General features: G+C 42.1%; 1 pseudogene; it reads left to right on the forward strand.

Moving 5' to 3' along the window:
- The first annotated feature begins 347 nt into the window (after window positions 1-347).
- On the forward strand, window positions 348-12,951 carry LOC147442784 (uncharacterized; annotated as a pseudogene).
- Window positions 12,952-22,131: the final 9,180 nt, after the last annotated feature.

The raw sequence follows: 22,131 nt of genomic DNA on the forward strand, positions 1-22,131 counted from the left end.
TATGTGAGTTTTTGTAGAGTCTCCTTATATTGAGCTTTTATGTGCTCTGCTCTATAGGTAAAGGAGATGAAGAATCTAGTGGAGGAAGGAAAGGTGAAATATATAGGACTATCCGAGGCTTCGGCATCAACCATACACGGGTCGATGCAATTCACCCCGTTAGTGCAGTCCAGCTAGAGTGGTCTTTGTGGTCACGTGATGTGGAGAATGACATCATGCCCACGTGCAGGTGGTTTCATCTTCTCTCCATGCTTGTTGCTAATCTTTTTGCAAAAGATGATGATGTATTTGTCCAACATGTAAACACACAAGCCCATATCTTCTTGATGTGGTGATGTAGCATTCCAATGGGTTTTTGTTGTGTCTATCTCGCAGGCTGCGGTGAATATGGTAGGGTTTTGGGAAGATCCAAGCAACAAGGTGGGGTGGAAGAGCTGAAGCTAGCAAAGAAGGTGCTGAGGGGGGTGGGAGACAATGTGGAGTCAGGGCAAGTGGGTGGAGAGGCGGTGAAAAGATTCGGTGGCATAGAAAGGAGGGATTCGAGAGTTCTGGCAGAGACAAGGATGAGCAGCGGTGTGCCATTGCTAGAAAGACTAGAAGAGCATGTGGATGAGAAGAGCTCAGGGCCACTGGTGTATGTGAGGATGGTAGTCCTACACTATCAGTATAGCTGAAGAAAGAGGAGGAAATGCCACTGCTGAAGGACGGGAAGGAAGCTGGTAGGAAAGCTGAGACAGCTGTGGGACAGCGAGAGTGCAGAGGGCATGCTTGTCTGCATGGTACCTCTTGCATTTGTTGGGTCATTTGGATGAGTCTTGCTATGATGTTGTGGCTTCTATCCGGCCCATCCTGGATGCATACCGGTTTCAAATGGAGTTGGAGCTTTTCCTTGTCATTCAAAGGCAGCGCCCATGCACCAAGGAATTCGGTTTGGAAGGTCCACACTAGGCTAGGGAACCTTTTTCTTCCAAGTCTTCTTGTATGGGCCCTTTGCTTGTATGCATCCAAGGGGAATCATGATTTTTCAAAAGGGTATGATGCTTAAACAAATAGAGGAGGGCCCAATATTATTTGCTTGTGAAAAGAATATACAATTTGAGTCTTTTGAAATGAGAAAAACTATATGTATATTCTTAAGAGATATTGGGCCACCTATGCAGGGGGCATAGAAGACTTGTAGAGATGGACCTTAATCTTTGGTAAAGACAAGTGGAGAGTTGATTTTCCATGGTAATTTATCTATATGGGATGGAATATGGATATACTATTTTTCTACTACTAATTCACAAGAGGTAAGAAAGTTTGGGGGTAGATAGTTGGTTATTGTATGCTTACTTTTATTTACAAAGAAAAAAAGAAAAGGGTGGTAATATAAATATATGACTAAGGTGACATTTTTGGGAAGAGTACAATGTATGTGTCGCCACAAAGGTTAAACGAAGAGGGGAAATTTACTCTAGATAACTTAATAGCGTAGAAAAATATATACACATATGAGGAAGAGGACGTTGAGTAGGCTGAAAAATGTTGCAAAAAGATAGTTACCATTTTATGCCACTCATATTAGCCCTCCCCCAAGCTAGAGATATTCATATCTTTAGGAGGACGGTGTTGCTTCTTTTTCTTTTTTTTTTGTCATTTTTCCTTTTCCACTTTTTTTTTTTCAATAGGAGGAGTGTCATGCACTCTTTTACTCCATTAGACCTGCTTTTCATTACATCAATCCCATAAATCGGAGATGGGAGGGTTGCCTTGGGTATGTTCAGATTCCAAGGCTGGTTCTTCTTTGCACATCAAAGCTTTAAAAATAGGTGGAGCATTTGCCAAGCCGATGGGAGCCATGCTAATTTGGAGCTTAGACGATGTAGGCAGATGACTGCCTATCAACGGATTGATACGTTGAAAGTAGGGCTTTAATCTCCATCCATTGATTCTGGTCTTGTGGAATTTTCCTAATAAATCTGCTAATCTGTAACTACCATTCCCAAACTTTGTTTTTATCATGAAAGATTCCTCCCATCTTTGCAAAAACTTTTTGTCAAGTCGAGTATCAAGTCGGTTATCATCCTTCCTTCAATCCTTTCCCCTTGATCTTCTTGTTGATTTTGTCCCTTTGGCTTGTCGCTTTGGTGATGTAGTGATCAATGGACTCTTCTCTATCTAGCTCAAGTCGTTGGAGATCTAAGATCCTTTCATGTAGAACGTCTTTTGGTTTTTTTGCCACTCTTGCAAGAACGTGCAAGCTTGAGAGCTCTGCCTCAATAGGGAGAAGTGCCTCATGTCCATAAACTAGATGAAAAGGGGTGAATTGGGTAGATACCTTGAAAGATGTCCTATATGCCCAAAGAGCAGCCGTCAAATGGCGATCCCAATCATTAGGCCGGTCCACAACCTACTTAGAAATGATCTTACATATCATTCCATTCACTTTTTCCACCAATCCATTGCATTGAGGATAGTAGGGTGTGGAATGCAGGTGTTTCACTTTTAACCTCCTCAAGAGATCATTCAGAAGGTCAGCCCTAAAACCCGGGCCTCGATCTAATAAGATTTCTAGGGGTGTTCCAAACCTACTACAAATATGGTCAAAAATAAACTTTGATACCTCTTCAGCTGTGATTCGGGTTGTGCTTGTTGCTTCCGCCCATCTTGTCATGTAGTCAACACCCATGATGATGAAAACCTTCCCTGTAGAAGTACGAGGTAGGAGACCTATTGCATCCACACCCCACTTTTCAAAAGGGCCATAAGATATTATTGGGACTCTAGGCTCATATGTTAGTCGTCTATCCCCAGCAATTTGGCATGGCTTACATGCCTTACACCAATATTGGACATCACGATGTAAGCTCGGCCAAATAAACCCTGCTTGTAAAATCTTCCTACTTGTAATATCTTGAGAAAAGTGACCACCACAGACATCATCATGACATGAAAGAAGAATTTTCTCTATCTCTTGCACACCTGGTACTCTCCTCAAGACCAAATCCTCAAGACCAAATCTTTCCCTTTGTGATATAAATCATCCCCGATCAACTGGTAAGGTGTGGCCTTCTTAACTAGTCCATGTCTTTGCACCTTGTCTAAGTGTTTGGGACACTCACCTGCTTGTAGAAAGAAGATAATGTCTTTTAGCTCTTCTTGACCTTGATATTTGCGTTCATATAGTTTCACACCTCCTACCTCCATTTGAATCTTTTCATTTGCGAGTAAGTCTGCTTCCTTGTTATGAGTTCTCACAATGTGTTGTACCGGTGTTGCTTTAAAACCCTTCATCAAATCTCTTACACTACTAAGCCACTCAAACAATGTACGATTCTTGCACCTCCAAGTCCCTTAGATTTGCCTGACCACTAGCAAGAATCACCTTTTATAATAAGTCTTTGTATGCCTAATTCTTTGCATTCTTCTAACCCAAGGGTTAGAGCAGCATACTCAGCCTCATTGTTAGAGTGAACATTGGGTAGAGTGATACCTTTTCTAACCATTACCTCCTTTTTTGGGTTCAAAATGATGATCCCCCCTGCTGCTTTGTCTTGTTGGCGTTGATAAGCTCCGTCAAAGCATAAAGTATGGGCATTATCAATCTCCTTCAATTTGAACTGTTTTGAGCCTTCCTCTCTTTGTAGTCGTGATCCTTCCCTTTCTCTCACTTTGTAGGTGAGAATGTCTGCAAGTCCTGCTCTTGTGCTATCTTCTACAAGGAAAGTGTATTCAAATTCTTGGAGTTCAAGCACCCACTTTGCTATTCTAGATGAGAGGCTCATGTGTTGTACTACATATGGTAGATTGTGCTCTAAGGTGAGAAAAACAAATGGCACAAGGAGAAGATACGATCGAAACTTCCTTACCGCAAACAAGATTGCAAAGACCACTTTCTCCATTTCAGTGTATCCCTTCTCGGCCGGAGTCATCACCTTGCTTGCAAAATAGATCGGCCTCATGTATGATGTTTTAGGATCTTTTTGCATCAAAACAACACCAATTGCTTCAAAACCTACACTTGGAGTGACATAGTAGGTCTCCTTTGGATCTGGTGGCATTAGGATTGGGAGAGAGCTAAGAACGCCCTTCACTTCCTCAAAACATTTTGCATGTTCCCTCCCCCATTCAAATGTAGATTGGCTTGTCAACCTATGCAAAGGGGCGATGGCTTCTGCTAGGAGATGGATGAAGCGAGACATGTACCTCACTTTGTGGTTTAAGGTCATTAGCTCCTTAGTTGTTGTTGGTGGAGATAATGACAAAAGGGCCTCTACTTTAGAGGGATCCACTTGAATTCCTTGTGAAGAAACCACATGGCCTAGCAAAACCACCTGAGATTCACGGATATGACACTTCTCTGGGTTGAGTTGTCCCCCAAATTGATGGAGCCTCTTAAGCCCCTCTTCAACCTTTTGGCAGTAAAGTGATCTACAACTATAAATACAGAAATCATCCATAAATACTCTTATAGATTTTCCAAAGAATGGCTGAAATACAAATATTGTGAATCTCATGAAGGTGCTAGGAGCATTGGTGAGCCCAAAAGGCATTACTCTAAATGCAAAACATCCCCAAGGTGTGATGAAGGTGGTTTTTGGTTGGTCCTCTTCTGCTATTCTAATTTGAAAATATCTTGAATACCCATCACACACAGTGTAGCATTCGTGACCTGCTACTTCATTCAAAATTTCATCTTGGAAAGGGAGAGGTAAGTGGTCCCTCTTTGTCGTAGCGTTGAGGGGTTTGTAATCCACGCAGACCCTCCACTTACCATTATTCTTGGGAGTGACTACAATAGGTGATACCCATTCGGAGTTGGATACTGGATAGATGAAGCCAGCCTTCAAGAGTCAATTCACTTCTTGTAGGAGAGCCTTTTGTTGCACAGATCCTAGTCTCCTTAACTTTTGAGCCACGGGTTTGGTCCCTGGTTTCAATTCAATTCGATGCTCTATTACATTTACACCTCTTATTTGTGACTAGTCAGTGATAAACAAATTGGGATACCTCCTTAACCTATTGATGTAGGACCTCTTCTCTTCACAAGTAAGATATTTTGCAAGCATTTTCTCAAATACTTCTTCAAGGTGGTGGCATCTTTCCGCCCCTCGTGTGTGATTGTCTGTTGGCTTTTCTTCTATAGAAACATCTTGGGTGTTGGCATTGAATACAATTGCCATTGCCTCCAAAGAAGACTCCTCTTCACTGGTTGATGCTTCCTCATCACTTGAGTAAGGACTCTCCTCCTCCCTCTCTTCATCTGCCGTGGTTTCATAGTTGATATCTAGTTGCTTTCCTTTTCGCCAATCATACACCACCGGTTGACCCTTCTTAAGAATCAAACGACCACTTCCCCATTTTTTATCTGCATTCACAGCAATGAGCCAAGGCCTCCCTAGGATGATGGGATAGCCCTCCCCCTTAGCTGGCATGACATACATATCCACTCGTGCATCTATGTTACATACAGAGACTTTTACATTTTCAATGATCCCCAAACACTTCACACTTGAGTTGTTGGCTAGCCTAGCTTGACAATTAGAGGAATTTGTAATTTCAAGCCCTAACCTGTTCATTGATTTTTCCATGATCACACACATTTGAGCTCCACCATCAGCATATACATTAGACACCTTTTTACCCCTTATGTAAGCATCCACAATGGGTTCCACATCTTTTTGTAGCTTTGAGGCCACAACCTTAATGGAAAGATTTGCTTTCTTTTTTGGAATTCTTGTACTTACCAACTTTGGCCATTGCCTTCTTACTTTGGCTGATAGGTGTAGAAGTTGAGGCCATGAAATGTTTGGCTTTTGGGTTTGTAAAGCCTCCAGGATGCTGTAGGGCTCTAGCTCCTTTCCCAATGGGAAGTCGTTGATACCAATTTCCCTTCGCCTTGATCTTCTCTTCCTGCTACTTTCAGCTTCTTCCATCTTTGACTTCTTCTTCTTGTCCCTTCTGGTTGAATTTGTTCCTTCACTTCTCATGTCTTCATCCTTATCATGTTCTCTTGTGCATTTTTCTGCCGTCATAACATCAAGGTTTAGAGTATGCTCATCTATTACCTCTTCTATCTTGATGATATTGACTCCTCTTTCTTCCTCCTCATGTGGGATGAGAGGTATATTTGCTGGTGGTGGTGGTCGACGAAGGATTTGTGGGCCTTGAGCTAGTTCTTGTTGCACAGTGAGAGGAGGCGGTCTGGGGGGATATATGTCTCCCGGAAGTCGCCTTGGATGTGGACAATTGTATATGCCATGGCCCATTTCGTTGCAATTCCAACATCGCAAATCTTGAGCTTGTCTTCGTTTTTTGCGATTCCCTTCTCTTGGTTGTCGTTGTTGAGGTAGACCCTGTACTAGATTCAAAGTGAGGTTCTCAAGCTGTTGAGTTAGCCTTTGTAAAACCTCTTGTTGAGAGTTATCTCCTATTTGTGAAGATTGTGCAAGAGGGGCCCTAATTGGTGCTTCCATGGTTTGTGAAGACTCCCTCTCACTCACTTCATTCAAACCCCTTGCTCTATGTGCTTGGAAGTGTAGTTTTCTAAACTTGATGATGGCTACCTCACGTGCTTCTTCGAAGGTGGATGGGAATTTTAGCTCCACTTTCCCCTTTAAAAGTGGATACAAGCCAACCATGAATCTCTCTTTTTTTAGAAAGTTAGGTGCACCACCATGATTTTCTAATGTAGCCTCCCACCTACCCCATAGATTGAGAAAGGTTGCTTCATAAGAGGGATAGTCTTCAAGTGATACCTGCTTATGTCCAATAAGACGTTTCCATAGTCCTTCAGAAGTATCACCTTGCCTGAACTTGGAGAGGAAGCTTCCTCGCAGTCTCTCCCAGTTGGACTTGATTTGGGGTTGCAAGGTCTCATACCATGCTTTAGCTTCTACTTTTAGAACCAACGAGAAGGCTCGTAGCTTTACTTCCTCTTCATCTCTCCCGGATATGAGATGTGCCATCTCCAAGTTGTCAAGAAACTCTTGCGCATCTTCCCCACTTCTCGCATAAAACGTGGGAAAAGAACTTGACATTTTGTTTAGAATTTTTTTAAAAAAAATTCAAGAAATTTTTCTCTTACGGGCCGCACAAGATTGTTGACACTATAAATCTAATTACATTAAAATGAAGATGTACACATCCATTGTTAATTCGTACTTTATCATAGGTGAATAAATGGATTAATTGAAGCATTGATTTCATTGAGGCGAGTGGATCCAAATATCCTCCTTATGATAGATTGAAAACTAAACTTAGTTGCAATGATTATATGAATGGATTGCCGAGCAATAGGCCTAAAAGGTTCATTGTTTTTATCGTGATTCATGTGCTACTCCTCGTTGTTGGTTTGAAGGCCTCGTTCCTTCATATGGCCCTTGAGCAACCCTTCACCACTCCTTGTTCCTGCATTTAAAACAAAATGAAAACGTGTACATCAAAAGAAGTTTCATAATTGATGATTGGAAGTATAATTGGGTTGGGTGATGCCAGTATTTCTCTAAGTCTTTTGGCACCAAACATAAAAACAATGCGTTGCTCGAAAAAGACTTTTCTATCTATGTGAACATTTACTCTAATGTGTTGTGCAAAATGAAATGGATAGATGGGGACTCCATTGTTCATCACTAAAAATTTGAAGGTAACTTGGAAATATGTTCCTCAGTGGGGGCACCACTTTATGAGGGCGAGCTTTTTGAAATGGGGCCTCTAAACCCAAACCAATGGGCCTACCCTCACAAAATGTTCGTAAAGAGGTACGCAAACTACTTGGGGCACCACCTTCTTTTGGGAGTGGAGAAGGAAACCAATCAAAATAACATTTGCACTCACCCACTCAAGCAACACACTTTGAGAACCCTTACTCTATGTATACTTTGGACACTTGACACCAGCAACGATTATCTAACCCGTGCATCAAATGAAAATATGCAATTTGTGGAATAGCATTCACCTTCTCCCCATAAGAATACCCATGATACATCCAAACTCCTCCTCTCTCAAGCACTCATCAAAAAATCATGCGCACAAGACCTACCTCTCAAACACACAAGAGAATCACCTACATCAAACTAACACACTTTGCATAGAGAGCTCATCTCCATCTATGCAATGCCGTGACAAATAAAATCACCATGAGAGGTAGCCACATGCATATGTAATGAAGAAAAAGAGAGTTGGAGTGAGAATTTTCTTTAGACTAATTGAATAAGTGTGGAGAAACAAACCAATGGTAAATTGAGAGTAGAACACTTACTTGATTTCTCGCACACCTTTTAAGGGGTAGACAGACGCTAGCTAACCATCACGAATTGCGACACTTGATTGTTTGAAGATGATTTAATGATCATTAACATAACCATGAGAGAGATCATGATGTATTTACAAGTTATTGAGGTGCTACAATGATTTATTGGGTTGATGGAGTAAGAGATTGTAGAATAGAAAGAGTGGAGGATAGAGTTGCACTTCCTCCAAAGAGGAGGGTTAGGAGGGAGGATGTGAAAGAGGGAGATTTGGGGGTTTCTCTACTATTGATCAAGAAAAACATGAAGTTGAAAATATAGGTGTGTGTCCTTGAGTCTCTCCAAGGGGGGCTATTTATAGTTGTGTAGGAGTGGGATTATGCTACACTTAATTAGGCTGAGTGATTAGCCCTAATTAAGTGTCCTTTGACCACTCATTGAATATTGGACATAAAAGAGACTATTTATTCACCAAAAATATCATTTTAGACCGTGAAGGCTCCATAGGGGTGCATAATGTAGGTGGGCCCCACCATGAGGCCCTACGGGTGGCTCCTACGGGGTATCTCAATTTGTCTGTCTTGGCATTTAGAAACCATCTTTAGGTTGGTCCCATCACATGGAAGTGACCTTGAATACTCATTGCTCTTCTAGAAGATGAGTAGGGAAAAAATAAGATCTCACCCTCTTGATTTACTTGATTTACAGTTTCCTTTTGCTGCGAATCTGACAGATTTACACTATTTTGACCATAACTTTTTACCTGTCGCTCGGAATGACATGCTTCAAAAGGCAACTTTGACCTTCTCAACATGTTTGATATGAATTTGGACTATTCTCCATGCCCATGCACCAAGGAATTTGGTTTGGAAGGTCCACACTAGGCTAGGGAACCTTTTGCTTCCAAGTCTTCTTGTATGGGCCCTTTGCTTGTATGCATCCAAGGGGAATCATGCTTTTTTTAAAAGGGTATGATGCTTAAACAAATAGAGGAGGACCCAATATTATTTTCTTGTGAAAAGAATATACAATTTGAGTCTTTTTGAAAGGAGAAAAACTATATGTATATTCTTAAGAGATATTGGGCCACCTATGTAGGGGGCATAGAAGACTTGTAGAGATGGACCTTAATCTTTGGTAAAGACAAGTGGAGAGTTGATTTTCCATGGTAATTTATCTATATGGGATGGAATATGGATAAATTATTTTTCTACTACTAATTCACAAGAGGTAAGAAAGTTTGGGGGTAGATAGTTGCTTATTGTATGCTTACTTTTATTTACAAAGCAAAAAAGAAAAGGGTGGTAATATAAATCTATGACTAAGGTGACATTTTTGGGAAGAGTACAATGTATGTGTCGCCACAAAGGTTAAATGAAGAGGGGGAATTTACTCTAGATAACTTAATAGCGTAGAAAAATATATACACATATGACGAAGAGGACGTTGAGTAGGCTGAAAAATGTTGCAAAAAGATGGTTACCGTTTTATGCCACTCATTAGTAATGTATAGATTTTATTCGCGTGCGAGAGCCAGGAGGGTTATCTTTGAAATTTTGAATGAAGTCTTGATGCTTGCCTTCAAAGCATCCGACATCAAAGGAGCTTCACGACGCAGTTTGCAAGCTGATTGAGAAACCTTTTTACAATCATGTCACTGCCCTTCTAGACCCCCCTGAGACGATCGTGCCCCCAATGATCTTTGTCAGTGAGGGCCTGCACCCCATGTGAGTATTGCTTGCTGAAGCTGTTTCTAAAAGTTTGTACTGGAATAAGATAAATGAGAGGGTTGTGGCCTGCATATGCACAAGGTCTCTTGAGCACCTTACTTTAAGACAGTGTCTGTGTGATTTATGTATGCAATATCAAAAATGAAGAAAATTTAACTCCATGAGAGGACTTGGTTTTTCTTTAAAATCTGCTATTGATGTGTTAGACTTGCTTAATGAAATCCCACGACAATGATGGCTAGTGTGTGCGGTTAAGGAAGGCGTAATAGCTGACCGAGGTATGATAAAGGTATTGGATGACAGTTTTTGAGGTAGTGGCCATTAGGATTGTGAACTTGTATTGCACCACTTATAATACAAGTTGTGTACTGTATAGCTCCCAAAATGGTTGGGAAGGTTCCAAAGGAGGTGTTTTGTATTGAGGCAATTTAGAGCAGATTGGGAGGCGGTGTCAGACTGGTGTTTTTCTAAGGATTTTCTGATGTCTTTCTCTTGGTGAAGATTTTTTTGTAGTAGCTCATCAATTTTGTTTTGTTCTTGATAGTTATCAGATTTAGGCCCCTAATCTAATTTTCTATGGATAATCTACACTTTAGTTGGCATATTTCTCATTATCACTAATGGGCTGGCGGGTTTGATGCTCGAGTGCGAGAGCTTCTTTTTTTCAGCATTTACCTTGACATCAATGATGAAGTCAAGTTTGCATGGAAGATCCAGGTAGATACCTGAGTGGCTATTGGCAGTGCTTGTGAAAACTTACATGTTTAAGTTTCGAGTCTATCCTCGATCCAACCTGCCTCGCTTTCCTTGCATAGCGAGACATGGCAGAACACGGATATAGTTTGGAGAGCATCAAGGCAAGTATTGTAGCAAGGGAGTCTGACTTTGATGCCTTCATAGGTATGTAGTTGGTGATATATTCTTGTATCATTGTGATCTCCCAAGGCCATGGTGAAATACTAAAGTTTGTGATGAATACAGACACTCAAAAGCAGTATGTAGATGTAGTGATCCTAGTGTTGCCCACAAAATTTGTTCCGGACGACATCGAGGGCAAAGTCCTGCGTGTGCTCATGATAATGAAAAAGAGTGTGCCTCACTTCAAACCAGTGCATTTTTTTTATCAAGGTTCCACCATCTCTTGGGTGCCTTGTGGCCAAAAAGTCACATGCTCCTACCCTTGCATCAAGCTCCTCTATGGTCTTGATACGTACTACGACAATGAGGTATGTTTTGTGCACATCTATATGTTTGTGCATGGCTATATTGCCCATGTGTATGCCTATGTAGTGCCTATGCCTTAGTACTACATATGCATATGTATGTCTATGTGGTGCTTAGGAATAGGTAGTGCGTGCCGATATTGCATATGCTTATGCATATTGCGACAAATGGGTCCAAGCCTCGGTGTTGTTATGATAGAAAATGCTTGCAAACCATTATCATTGATCATAATGCTATTTATTGTGTCTACATTAACAGCATATACTCAATTGTTTTGTACATCCAGGTGACTGTCTTGGAGATGGATGGGCAATTTGACAAGCTAGAGGAGCTTATTCATGTTGAGAGCCGTTTGAGCAACATTTCAAGCAAATTCTATGGAGAGATTACACAAAAAATTCTAAACCATGACAACTACCCAAACCATGGCCGGATTGAAGATCCGAGAGGTCTACGAGAGCATCATTGGCAAGGAAGGTGCAAACCTAAAATCTGTGAAGGCGTAAGGCTTTTCCTTTTTGCAGGCTCTTGTATTGCATTTTTCTTCATAAGATAAAGAGTGGCGCCATCTCTATACAGAATCCTTCCCCTTCTCATCTTTATTTGTCTTCCTCTATTTCCCAAGCATGTACAAGTTCATATATGGTATGCCCGATGGTATTACAAGATTTCTTGTGCAAAATATTGTACAATACTTGCTCAAGAAAGTAGTTCCTTCTTTAAAAAGGTTCATTGTTTTCTCTTCCTGCTATGCCTTAACATGCTTTATTTCAAGGCTTGCTAAGGAGAGTGAAACTTGTGGACAAGTTTGTGCCCTGCAGTGGAACGCCAATTTTGGAGTGCTCAAGGGTTGTTGAAGGCCTTGGATCCTGTTGCTATAGAAAAGACATGCAAAGATTGTCTTACCATTCTACTTACACAATTGTGGACAAATGGAGAAAGCTCCCCATTATAGCCACATAGCAAGCTATTGATGGAAAAAAAATTCCTTTTTAGAAAAGGGGCATTAACTAAACATTGTCTTATGTACATGTAGGCCATGTGAGAGATATTTAACATTTATTTTTCTAAGTAGTGGGTTAGACACACTTTCTTATCTTCTTCTTTTTGTACACCATTTTGATTTTCCACCTTATTACAAAGGTATGTAATTTGCATTGATATAGTCAACGTGTGATTTTTTGTTTAATTTTGTGGGCCATGATGAGTTAAGCCTTATTACTTTTTGGTAAACTCTATTCTCTATAGAAATCTCTTAGCCACAAGCTCTACTTCACATACACTTCATATACTTGCTCATGTTTTACCTTATGCACTTCTCATGTATTTGCTTATTTTTTTATCTTGTAGGCCGGGTTTGTGATTTTATCACTTGTTTGCCATACAATTGTGAGTGGAAAGAAATTATATTACCTCAAAAGGAATACAATAACCCTCAAGCACTGCATGTGCCTTGATGAGGGCAACGGTCCATACATCCATGCCAAGAAACAAAATCCAAGGGTGCTATGAAGAGCCTATTATATGTTCAAGGCAACTCAGTGCATGGTGCCACTCTAAGCATTAGATGTTGACCTTGTCTTGTTACCAATAACATGAATGAGTTCTTTGCTTAGACGCACAATGTCATCATATTGAGCCACGACCAGTTTTTCCTCAAGGACCTGAAGGTTCCTAGCTTTCAAGACTTGATCAAGGTAACAAATCCTGACAATTTGGGTGCATTCCATAATGGTCTGGCTTTGAAAACTATGCCCTCCCAGTAAGAGGCCATTTGTAAAGAATATAATCTTCCATGTTTTTCGTACCCATTTGTAGACTTTAGCGGCCAACCCCCGCAAGACAGGGCATTTGCTAGACAGATGCCGTGGGTCCTCAGAGGTCGCTTTGCAACTCGAGAAAGTGTTGGTGCCGATCCCTCTAGCACAAACCTGTTCCCAATAGGCATGGCTCCCGAGAGCACCTTTTAAAAGAACACCTTCATGTATTTTGGCAATTTGATCTCCTAGATCGCATTAAGACTCCTTTGCCAATGCTGCCAATACCTGATGAGCCAACTGGTCAAAATAAGCAAAGCAAAGACAAAAGAGAATATTTGTTTAGCACTGGTGTTGTCATCAAAGAGATACCCATGAAGAGATACCCGATGAGCCAACCAATCAAAAGAAGCAAAGCAAAGAGTCTCAAAAGTGGGAAAAATAAAGATATGGTTATCGCCATGGATTTGGCATGTACATCATTGTCAGGGTTTGTGCTTTTCTATACAAAGTGTGATGGTTCAAACTTTGATCATTGGAAAGCAGCTATGCATGATGCATTAACTCAATTGGGCCAAGTGTTGCCACTACAGGGCATGGATGCTAGGCCAGATTCTACGACTGACAATGAGTGGGAGGACTTGGATGAGCTTGCACATTTGACGATCATGTTGCACCTTGGTGAGTTTGTCTATTGCATTGGTTTGAATGCATGTACAATTAGAGATTTATGGAAAATATTGTGCAATGCTTTTGGCACAAATGAGTCTAGAGAGATGCCTACAGTCAAAGGACAATCTTGCAGACATAGAGATGTGGTGTGTTGGTATTGTGGTCATACAGGGCATGTACGTAGGCATTGTTTTTGGCAGATGATGAGACAATGCAGGAGACATCACAAGAGGCATGCTATCACTTTGGAGGATGTGGGAGCAGATGTAGCGTATGTGGCTACGCATGAAGGAGATGTTGACTTTGCTTCCATGTTTTCTCTTGACTTTCTTATGTTGATTTTTGACGACACATTACCTTCACATTGGATACTAGATGTGAATGCTAGATTTCATGTCACGTTCAGCCATGAGTGGTTTAGCACATATGCTATGGTATGCTTGGACGTGTGTGTCTAGCTGATGGTTCACTGCATGACATAGTTGGTGCAAGAGATGTCAGACTATTGTTGTCGAGTGGTGCATCATACGTGTTGTGAGATTTACGCCATGTGCCAAGTTTTATGCAGAGCTTGATCTCTTTGAGTCAGTTACAAGACAGCAAATACCAGGTAGTGTTGGATGAGCACAGTTTCAGATTGCATCGTGGACAGGTATTCATAGCGAGAGGTGCTATTGTTGGTACTATTTATGCGATGCGAGTACGTCACGTATCAGATGGCACAGTCTTCAGGAGTACGTAGCCATGCAAAGAGACGAGGCATGTCTCCTTTGTGGATAGGTTGCATGATGCTCCAGCTTGTGAGCATGTTGAGCATGTTGACCCAGTTGTGCAAACAGTTGTGCAGTAGGACATGTCATCCGTGGATACGATGACAGATATGGATGGTTTGAGTGCTAAGGATTCAGCCGTGATTCAGTCATTGATGGATATGCTCAGGCCAGAGGCTGATGTGTGTGAGTTAGAACTAGGCATTGCTTCTGCCACACAGAGTTCAGGACAGATAGATGCTCCATTAGGAAAAATATAAACCCTCTAGGGGCCCTTTGGGATTAAGGTTAATTAGAGGCCAGCCAATGAGAAGAGGGTGGTGGACACACTCTATGCCTTCAAAAATGTAGGGGGACAAAGTAGTTTTACACTTCTTAAATGGGCTTTTACCTAGTGAGAAGGTGGGGGGAGGGGGTCGGTGGGCCATATGGAACCTCCAACTTCCCTCCTTTTTGATCCGGTTTTGAAAAAATCCCAAAAATTTGAAATTTTTCAAAATTTTCAAAACTCAAATTTCATCTTCTTAAAACCCCCCTAAAACTATTTTATGGTCAAAAAAGCATTTTTTGACCTCAAAAAGTCAAAACGTGCACCCAAAAACCCTAAAATTCAAATTTTTTAAAAAACTTTTGAAAAATCTTTTTTTGCTATCCAGAGCTCCCCCAAAAGTAGTTCTTAGGCAAAAAGTGATTTTCTCTCTCTAGAACCCCCCTTTTCCAACCCCTCCTTGGTTGCAACCATCACACTCATCCTCTACTCCAACACACTCTCTCTCTCTCTACACCATCTCCATTGCTACAGCAAGGAAGCTCCTCTCTCCTCCCCTACCACCTTCCATTGCCACACCAAGCAAAGGTTATCCACCTTCTCCTCCTATTGCCACACCAAGCAAGGGTTATCCACCTTCTCCTCCCATTGCCACAAGGGTTATCCACCTTCTCATATCACTTTATCCTCTGTACATTGTAGCAACAAGCAAGGTCCTTCTCCTCCTAGTTTTCTTTGCTCAACCATGGCCAACTCTACTTCGCAAAGGCGGCCAAAGGATAAGGTCACAGCACTTGCATGCCACAACACTAAAGGTGTAGATGATGAGTGGGTGCCACAAGAGTTCACCACAGGTGCTTGGGTATACATGCAACCATCTGCTATTGGCCCTCATCGTGTGCGGAATCGTGCAAACTTGGATCTTCATTGGAAAGGAAAGCTCCTTGGCTTCAAGAACCGCAAAGACAAGGGGACCGTAGCCATTGTGCAACATGTTTTCTCAATGTCAACCATGCATTTGTAACAACCACCTCGATTTCCAACACATTGTAAGTACATGTTTTGAGAATACAAAGCTAGGTGTGAAATCACAGTGTAATGTTATTATGGATTCATACTTAAGATTTGTCATGCGTTTATAGTCATATTTCCATCCACGTTGGTGGAGGAGCAGCCACTACATAGTCTCTCCCGCACTTCAATGCTATACATGCGGATATTGGAGCAATAATGTTCCCACATCTTTGCCCAACCAAACTGGTTCAAAGAAGGATTTTCTTCTATTCTCACTCCTATATTGTCCCTACTTCTACACAAGCGTTTGGAACGCTTGAACCCATCAAAGTAACTTCCTTATTAAGTATGAAGTGGCCGGTGCCAGATTTGTGGTCGGTAGCATCTTTCAAGCAAAAGATGATAATGGATGTCCAAAACTCTTTGAAATACTCTAAAGCTTCTAGGTCTGTGGGCATGAGTTAGTGTTTGCCTATTCATTGTTTTGTGCACATTTTTAAAGAGTTTGGATTTGTGGAGACTACCACAATGCTTGTATGTAAAGATGCGCATTACGAGGAATTAGGAAGGCTTTTAGAAGAGGACTGGGGTTTTGTGGAGGGTATGCACAACGGGGACTGGTACCGTTGTAAGGTTGGAGCTTCAGGTATTGGAATGCGCTATTTGCAATCCCGCACCTCCTTGTACATACAATTTCACTATGATCGTTGGATGTGCAAGCTTGGAGTGTGGACTCCCTTACAGAGTGTAGACGGCGCTATTGCAAGCTTTGACATTGCAGTGAAGATGCCCAACGATGCTTTGGAGGCAGTCCAAGTGAACAAGCATTGGACTCTCAGTAATGTTCGAGAACATTTGGTTATTATGGATTTTGAGGCCCTTCAACAAGCACAATTTTGTTTACAAGGTCACAAGGTGAGAATCCTTCCACCACATTTTCAATACATCATGGTTTGTCAATCATTGGATGCTTATTGTAATGAATGTATGCAGATTGGGAAGAGAATGGAAGACAAACTGAAGGTCGAGGAGGACTAGGGGATGGATGGAACTATGCTATCGATCTTATAACTTTGTAACTCTTGCAATTTTCAAACTGATCCCCGCTGTAATCAACATGATTTGCTTCGGCAAATCATGCCTTTGAATATAATTTTTTGCATTGGGATGAGAAATCATTTTTTGGTGAAAGTGCCTTTTTTTTAATGTCTTAAAAAAAGGATCCATTATAAAAGGGGAGGCACCTAACTCATTCACTATTTTCACTTTTGCAACTCTTGAGCTCCTCCACTCTCTGTCTACACCCCAGGCTAGACAAGGATGCTTTCACAGCCTCTGCATCTGCAGCCACATCCACCCCTTTGTCACGCTTCATCCTCTTCCTTGAGGACACCAAATACAAAGAGAAGTTGGACCTCCACACCTTGTTTACTCGTCTCCCTGACCTTGATGCCACAATTGCCCTTCACATGGATGCATTTGCCGAGATTTTTGCGTTTATGGAGGAGCACATCATAAAATATTTTGTATCTATCCCCCCACATGTAGGGATCTGGGTGCCTTGCGATCTTTTGCGCTATATACACAAAGGTGATCGCCCATTCTCCAAGCGGTTGCAACGATTTCAAGAAATTGCAACCAATGCAGGCCATTAATTGGACGAGCAAGCCCCAGGGGTGTCAGCGCTCAAGAAGCGCAAGTTGGGGGTGGAGTACCTTTCTTGGCTCGCAACATTTATCTTCTTGGTGAGCGAGGAACCTGATTTGGAGGAGCTTCGCTTACCACACCTTCAGGTTGGGTCCTTTATCAAGGACACAAAGGAGCAGCAGGTTATCCCCATGAACCCTGCAGCAGAAGGAAAGGCACACCGGCTCGAGTACCCTAGGGGTCTTGAGGAACTGGTTGAGAAATCCATAGTTGCGGCTGGCCCTAGTGACACTCCAGTGCCACTACCACTAACGGATGTGGCTATCCCAGATGTAGAAATCAGCCGCTTCTCCTCAGTGTTAGTGGATGGGGAGGAGTATGTGTTCCTGCATGATTTGGAGAAAGCATTTGGCCTGCGCATGGATGAATGCTTGAGCGTGCTATGCAACTGCACCAAATGTCCCTTAGACAATACGCCAGATGCCCTAGAAAGCAAGCTCTTGCCAAGTGGGGACTCTGTTGCTGACACTATTGCAGTTGTATGTGTGGAGGTCCTTGTAGCAGAGCAGTTGCACGTGGCTGATGAAGAATTCCAAGCCACGTAAGCCAAGGTTGAGGCTGTTAGGATGCCTATGCCATTATGCAACCTCCCATCTGATGATCCAAAGGTCGTATCTGTGGTGCATGGGAGCATTGACTTGGATGCAAAGGGCAACAGGGAGGAGGACGACAAGGAGCACGAGGTAAACTGTATCCTAAATTTCATGTTACTATTTTATCCTTCATTGTCTTTTTTCTCAACCTTCATCGGTTTATGACAGGATGTCGTGGAGGTTGATGATTTTGCTGCAAGGACGGGTGGCAAGCGGACAGGCTTTGGAACTCAAGCTTCCCTTGCGCATTACCTAGGACAACTCCCCCCTGGCGATGTGGCCATTATCCATAATGAATTTACTCCCCAAGCCCATTTTATGAATTGGTCGTTAAAAGCTTTCAGCAAGTTTTTGTGTTTGAGCACCATTGCTCAAACTGCACATCAAGTGTTCCTAGTGTGTAGATCCCTTGTATGCACAGCGTTTGGCACTGGCTTTCGTGGTAAAGTGCTTGCCCAGATAGGGATACATGCTTCCATTGGCTCAACTGACCCAAAGGCCATAGCGCACTCCCTCTTGACTGGGGAGTTGCCTTACGCGCAAAATAGGCGCCAGGAAATGGTCAAAAAAATTATGAACTCCTCAGATACATGATGTAAAATCACCGTTTTGGAAGTAATAAAAAATATTTGAAATTGTCTCTCTATCTTGCAAATTCTTTTGAATGTGATTTGTCAATCTTGAAAATTATTTCAATTGGTGATATGAAAATTGTTTTGATAAGTGACTTTGTAATTTCAAGTTCTGTATGTAGTTTCAGTCAATTTCAGTAAATTTAGGTATTTTATGTTCCCTAGGGGGTAGATAAGCCTACCAAAGGCCAAAAAAAGCTTGGCCACAAGGGCGCGCAAATGGCCCATCCATCAGTTTTGGATGGGCCATTTGTGCGCCCTTGTGACCAAGCTTTATTTTGCCCCTTTTAGGCTTATCTACCCCCTAGGATACTTACAAAGCACAAATTTATTGAAATGAATTGGTTTTGCATCATTAATTTAGATGCACCCTTTCTATGGCAATTCCAGCATATGTTCACACTCAAGGACACTAGAAAAGCTGAAATCAATTATGAAATGAAGTTTCCAGTACACTATCACCTGCTTTAGCTCTACTTAGTACACCCCTGCACCAAAAAGTCCAATTACATTGGACATTTGAAAAATCAAAATTAATGTTGCATAGACACTTGGTTTCACAATATGTTTTTTTTTGTATATATCCTATAGGGAATTAAAGCTTGAAATGGCCAAAAAAGGGTGTCCACAAGGATCCATGTAAAATAATGTTGCAAAACCAATAGGTTTTAGTAAAGTTGTGCTTTTTAAGTACCCTTGGGGGTAGATAAGCCTACAAGGGGCAAAAAAAAGCCTGGCCACAAGGGCGCGCAAATGGCCCATCCAAAACTGATGGATGGGCCATTTGCGCGCCCTTGTGGCCAAGCTTTTTATTGCCCCTTATAGGTTTATCTACCCCCAAGGGTACTTAAAAAGCACAAATTTATTGACATTGACTAAAATTACATACAGAACTTGAAATTACAAAGTCATTTCATTACAAAGATAGTAAGCACAGTAGACACAACTGTTGATCATATTGTCATTGGAAATTCAAATCATTACAAAGATAAGGGTGTACAATACAAAAAGAGGGGTAACTTCGACTAATGCTCGAAGTCTCGTCGCAATCGACGTGCAAGCTACATATCTTTTGGCTGTATTGTCACTCGCTTTGCATGTATGGCGCATAGGTTGGTATCTTCCAACACGAAAATGATGTGGGCCTCTGCAGATTCTTGAATAGCCTCTAGCGCTATTGATTGCATTCTATACTGATTTCCATAGCTTTGAAGCACCTCCTTCACAGTGCGAGCAAAGGGGGCGCGTCGAATCAAAAGCTCTGTCGTCTTCTGGTAGTGGCGGATTTCTGCAAATGCCCTTGCTATTTTTCGGCGCCGTTGCGGTTGTCTTGGGGGCACTTGTAATTTCCTGGCGGGCGGCGTTTAGGCTTCTTGAAAAACCTAGACTTGCGCCTGTTTACATGCTTAGGGGTTGGTTCTGCAGCGTCTTCTGATTCTTCCTCTTCCCTTGGCTGTCGATCTTGTTGTGTGGGGAGAGCTCCCTGGCCTCCAGGCAATGTCTTCCCCCCAACGGCCACCCAGTGTGTGCGCGGTATTTTTTCTCGGAGCCATGGTGGTTCACTCTCTGATTTAGTGTCTATATGGACCACCCGAGTCCTGGATGGTCCTGCTTGTGATTGGTGGTGCGACGGATGCTCCCTATTGGACTCTGTTGTTTCTTGGCCCTCTTCCTCTCTCCAGCGCTGGGCATGTTGCTTCATTCTCCTTCTAGGTGTTATATCTTGGGGAGGTGGAGATTCAACAGTCCTCAATGACTCTCGTGCCCTACCACCATGCCCACTACCAGATGAGTTTCTGGAACGGCCAGGCGTTCGTGGCCGTTTTCTTGTGCCTTTAAGCCATGACGGCTTCTCACATCCTTGGAGGGTGTTTTTGTTGGCACGCGGATGCTCTTTCGCGGTTTGTTTGGTGCGCGCCATTTCATTGGTAAGAGCTCACCTGTTCTTAAGAAATGAGTGGTTTATGAGAGCATGCAATATTTATAAGGGACCATTTAAAAAGGGCCCTGTTCACATTAATTTTTTTAAAAAAAGTATTATTTTTTAAATAAACATGTCACTAAGAGTTGGACCCTGCGTTCACGTTTAGTGACTCGTGCAGTATCCACTTTGATCCTTGTCGCACTCTACATCGCCGCCATGCAGCATGCTTGGTGGGACCTTGCGACATTTGCCACTTGTTGCTATGCTCTTGACGACTCCATTTCCGCACTTCAATAGCAATCTTGGATTGTCGCGCACGCTCCATTGTGAGCTTACGAGCAAATGTTGTGCGAAAAAACCAATTGAACATCTCCTCCAAATAATTGGATTGCACCATTCCACCACCATGTCGAGTATTTTTGAAGTACACTCCCCTTGCTCGATAATGGGACTTCTCCATGCCTTGAGCTGTGCTAAAAATTTCAAGCGATCCATACTTGTGCATAAAAAATGCACCATGCGCAAACAAGATATGTTGTTCATAACTTTGAATAACTCCTTCCAAATCTCCCAAAGGTTACCTGCCTGCTGGTTGGAGTTGTTTTGAGCATCATATCGACTTGGCTTTCCTTGGGAAACTTTCTTCAAAAAGTCTCTAGCTTTTTGTCCACTTATTGACACTTGTTGACTAATTTCATGGGCCTCCCCTGTGTTCTTTGCAGCAACGATAGACACATTTCCACCGTGACAACCAATGGAATTCAAGAGTACCTCCACTCTTTCGATCGCTTCCTGGGACTTTTCCAACGGTGTCAGCGTGAAAGCATAGTCAATGTGGAGCTTCAATAGCCTATCAAAAATGCGCATGAATGCGTGTAATGTACAAAAATGTACATTCGATAGAGGAAATCGAAAGATTGGATTCCAAGCATGGTCCTTTTGATCACGGTCTGGGGCATTGAGCATGGGACATCTCAGAATAGACGCTTCCCATTCTCTACCTTCATCTCCGACATCACGACAATCTAACCCTTGTTCTCCATTCCCTTGCCATGGAAGCATGGATCCGGCCTTTGCAGTGATCTTATGTGATTTGTTTCCATTAGGTTTGTACCCTCGAGTGAAAAATGGACAAGGCATGAGAGAAGAAGCCCCTTGTTTGCAGTCAAGAAAACACTTTATGGTCTTCAAATCCCCACCTAAGTGCCACTCCACATCATAACTACCAAAACCCTCAATCTCCAACTTCTGACCTGCAATTTGGGAGTGTATTACTTCTGTGATCCATGGAGTTCTCTCAAAAATCCATGAAAGTACTCCATTGGCCTCTTTGGGCACCTCAATAGCACCCAACCACCAAATTTCTTTCTCTGATTGCACGCTAAAAGATGGGGTGGGAGATGGCTCGACTGAATCCCTTCGCTTGGTTTGCAGAAGGGCCTCGTTCATTAGAGTGACACTTAGCCTCTCTAACCTTCGACCTTTCACTATTTGACACTCATCGAGTTTCAGCACAAAAGCGACTTTTGTGCCAAGCACTACAAAATAAATAGTGCTAAGACCTTAAACTTCAGAGTCTATGATAAGAATAATACCAAAGAAAAAAGTA

This window comes from Adiantum capillus-veneris, chromosome 14 (assembly GCF_014529385.1).
Source record: "Adiantum capillus-veneris isolate H3 chromosome 14, ASM1452938v2, whole genome shotgun sequence".
Taxonomy (NCBI): domain Eukaryota; kingdom Viridiplantae; phylum Streptophyta; class Polypodiopsida; order Polypodiales; family Pteridaceae; genus Adiantum; species Adiantum capillus-veneris.